This window comes from Tiliqua scincoides, chromosome 2 (assembly GCF_035046505.1).
Source record: "Tiliqua scincoides isolate rTilSci1 chromosome 2, rTilSci1.hap2, whole genome shotgun sequence".
Lineage (NCBI taxonomy): Eukaryota > Metazoa > Chordata > Lepidosauria > Squamata > Scincidae > Tiliqua > Tiliqua scincoides.
Window position 1 is genome coordinate 201668760 of NC_089822.1, and position 4393 is coordinate 201673152.

At 44.2% G+C, this 4393-nt stretch overlaps 1 pseudogene; it reads right to left on the reverse strand.

Annotated features, from left to right (window-relative positions):
* Window positions 1-3321: 3321 nt before the first annotated feature.
* Window positions 3322-3438, reverse strand: LOC136642675 (5S ribosomal RNA; annotated as a pseudogene).
* Window positions 3439-4393: the final 955 nt, after the last annotated feature.

Sequence of the window (4393 nt, forward strand, 5' to 3'; positions counted from 1 at the left end):
TTTGGGGTTGTCTGCAAATTTAGCCACTTTGGTTCTCAACCGTATCTCCAGGTCATTTATGAAGAGGTTGAAAAGCACCAGTCCCAGGACAGATCCTTGGGGCACACCACTTTTCATCTCTCTCCATTGTGAAAATTGTCCATTGACACCCACTCTCTGTTTCCTGGTCTTCAACCTGTTCCCAATCCATGAGAGCACCTGCCCATTTCTCCCCACCCACTCAGTGTTTATAAAGGAACCACATTGGTGGGGAGAGGTGACTGGGAGCCCACCCTCCCTTTCCTTACTGTAAGCTCAGTGTGCAGCCTCCCTTCTCTGTGCGGCTTCTCTTCTTTTGAAGCAGAAGTGAGAGGCTTTGCGCCACACTCTTAGTAAGTAAAGGCAAGGTAATGGAAGGGGGAAGGGAGGCTCTAAATTTCCTGTCCCTGCCCAACAGTGCTGGAGGGACAAGGAAGGAGCCACTGTTGCTCTGGCCCATCCTGCTCACCCCCCATGCCCCACCTGCTTGCCTAACCTGCCCTCTCCCCTCATCCATGGGGTGCATGTGCAAGGGCAGCATTTAGGGGGATTCAGGCAGTGCAAAGGCATAGGCTGCTAGTGATCTACAGGCAGGGAACAACCCCTGTCTGAAACCCCAGGAAACACATAGTGTCAGACGAGGACTTACAGTGGAAGTTAACTTCTTGTGCCCACATGAATTCTTGTGAAAACACAGGCTGATGGAATTGCCACCTGTTTGGAATGCTTGCAGATTGTTAAGAGTCTATGACAAGTAGAAAACTTAAATAAGGGTGGAGTTTCTTTCTTTTGGGCAGGAAGGCAGAACTGCTTCCACAGACAACCTTCTGTTAGTCCTGCCTTCAGTTTCAAACATATGTGTTTTTCAAAAAGAAATGTCATTTGAAAGCTCCAAAGAGCACATGTGCTTTTAAGAAAGAAAAAAAAAAGGATTAATAAGAGTGTTCTTTAAATATATGTATTTTTTTCTCTTGCCATTCTTACATTAAGCCATTTCTCCCCAACATTGCATATATTCAACAGGGACCAAAAGTGTACACCTGTGAGCGGAGCAAAAATGGGTTAAAAGTGAAATTATGACCAAAGAGTACATTATGCTCTGGAGTCCATGTCGACTTACTGTCACTTGCATACTGGTTGTGCTCTCCAAAACACAGACTCTGAATAATTATTACTTATTTATTTATTTATTTTAGAGATTTATATCCCTCTTTTCTGTCCAATGAAGGACACTCAAGGTGGCTCACAGTTAAAAACATAAAACACACACACACACACACACACACACACACACACGTATATAAAGACTTTATAAACAATAAAACACAATAAAAATATAAGTAAATAAAAAATAATACATAACAGCTGCCAGTCATTTCTTTTCTACACACAACTGAAATATTTAAAATGATATGACAATACTCATGGTTATACCATGGCTGAAATAAGTTATGTATGTGGAAGGTCTTGGATTCCATCCCTGGCATCTCCAGGTAGGCTGGGAAAGGCCCCTCTCTGGAACCCTGGAGAATCGCTACACGTTAGTGTAGAAAAAGCTGATTTATGTAGACCTATGCTCTGACTCAGTAGAAGGCAAATTTGTAAGTGCATACATCCAAGTCACTTAATGCCCCACTGATGCACTTTGTTCATAATTTGATGTCTTGAAGTAACTCTGCTAGATAACCACCTTTAAGGACTATCCCATATAGCAGAGGTGGCCAAATCATGGCTCATGAACCACATGTGGACATATAGCATGTGGCTCTGTCTTGGAAATAGGTTGGCTCAGCTCCTTTCTGAGTTACAGAGGTAAATAAAAATTTTCAAGCTTTATAATTATTTACTTGGTATAAACTGAGAGTCCACTGAACTAAAACATAGGTTTAATGTTAATATATTTAAGAATTTAAATACTTCTTAAACAAAGCTGCTCTCAAACATCTTTTGCCTCTCTCAACCATCTGAAATTTATCTGAACCTTTATTTATCTGAAATTTATTTATGTGGCCCAAATCCTAACTCACTTTCCAGCACTGGCATAGCGGTGCCAATGGGATGTGTGCTGCATCCTGCAGTTGAGTGGCACTCACGGAGGTCTCCTCAAAGTAAGGGAATGTTAGTTCCCTTAACTTGGAGCTGCATTGCCCTTATGGCAGTGCTGGAAAGTGGGTTAGGATTGCGCCCTGTGTCTCTTACATTAAACAAGTTTGGCCCTCCCGCCTGCTGTATTGATTACATTATACTAATCACGAGATTAGTATATGAAGGAATGTATGTAGTACGTAAATGGAAGCAGACGTATCTCAGTAGTATAAAGTGAGAACTCCTGGGTCTGACCCACCTCCCCATGCAGGTTTGCAGCTTAAACAGAATAACAGCCCAATCCTATCCACACTTTCCTGGGAGTAAGCCCCATTGACACTAATGGGACTTACTTCTGAGTAGACATGCATAGGATTGGGCTGTAATGCTGCTGACAAAAACAATGAAACACAACACAGTTGGTGGGGACTGAGGACACACTGCTCTCCTTTCTACATGCCTGTTCTTGGCGCACACATATTCTGAAGTAGGGTGTGGTGTGTCCAGAGAAGTTATGTTTGTCATCTGTATCTGTCATGAAAATTGTGTCCCCAAACACAGTGAAGAGCCAGTTCTATAAAACTAGATGATTAAGAGCTGGGAGTGGAGTAGGAGAGCAAACAAATGCCAATGAAGAAATGGATAGTCCCGGAGGCTGCATGGAAGCCTGTGCAAAGACCCACAGGTAGAGTGGCTGGGCTGGACTTACGTATAAGTAGGCTAAGCATGCCTTGTACCCTCCCCCCCCCACTTGCCCCTCCTGGACTGCCACTTGCCAGCAGGAGGAGGATGGGAGTGGGGTGGCTTTCTTGTTGTTGCCAAAAATACAGCAGTGATGCTGGAGGAGGAAAGGCTGCTGAAATATTGTCCCAGTGGCTCTCTAAAGAGAGTCATCAGTAAGAGCATCACTGCCTCACTACTTTCCCTGTCACCCAGCACTTCTTTCAAACTAACCAGGCCCAAAGGATCTTCTGCCCCCAAAATGCTCCCACTCAAGATGACCAGATATAAGGACAGAGTGCCTATAGCTTGAACCATTGTGTAAAAGAGGATATTTTGACAGGCGCAGCTTTTTAAACCCTTCTGTGTTGAGTTGCACCTGCCCAAATTCCTTCTCCTATGCAATGGGTAAAGGTATATGCATTGTGTCCTCCAGTTTATCTGGTCACTCTGCTCCCACCTGGTTGACAACTTTCAGTCTCGAAAGACTATGGTATAAGTCTACAGCACCCAGTATTCCCAGGCGGTCTCCCATCCAAGTACTAACCAGGCCTGACCTTGCTTAGCTTCCAAGATCAGATGAGATTGGGCATGTGCAGGGTAACAGTTGCTATCACGCTCCCACCTAGGCAGTTTGGAAGAAGCATGAGTGGAGAAAATAATGAGGAGACAGTAGCATGGAGGGAGCTGAGCAGGAATGCAGGCACCAAAAATGGAGGGAGTGACAGGCTGGACAAAAGCGGTGGCGGCAGCTGTGGTGGCATACTCTGGGTAAAGCACTCTCCAATCACACTGGCCCCTTGCAGGCCACTGCTGATGCAACCTGCTTCAGCTGGCCTCGTGGTTCGGTCAGCAGCGCATTCCCTTTTTTCCTTTTTGGGCTAGTTGAGTGTCTTGATTTTACCCCATGCATCTTTCTCACCATTGTATTGATGTTTCATCCTTTTAATACACCCCTATTGTTTACGTGCCTAGTCTCAGTTAACATGGAAGAGAGCAGGTCCCATGTCTCTCAGACCTCCTATGTTCAGCTCATGGTTGAACAGGATCCCCAAGATGTTGGGGACTCTCTGTTCAGCTGAGAAGAAAGTCCTCCCAAGGTGCTTCCCTTCTATCTGAGCTCATAGGCACCTGGCACCCATCTTGCTCTCCACCTTCCCTTAGAGGTGGTAATTCTGCAGCACAAATTACATAGGCACCTGGAGTATGAAGGCCCATGAGGCTGGCCTATGGTACTGAGTCAGGCCTGCACACCTGTTTGTTTTTCCCATTTTGCACTGCTGCCTGGTCCCAGCTTTGCCCAGAGAGGCAAAACTAAGCTAAGACTCAGGGTTAACATGTGTTAGCAGTGTGCGGTAGAATTACACCATCACTTTTTAAAACATAATTTTATTTACACACAAGTATATAAACATTTTTTTTTTTACAAAATATATCACTCCATGTACTCCATGAAGGAGAAAAGAAAGAAATGTTAAGTGATATAAATGAAGGAGACCACAATCTTACTTATTTATAGCATATCCAATACTTGCATTCTAATGCTATCTTGATTTTTTTCAGTAGTCTA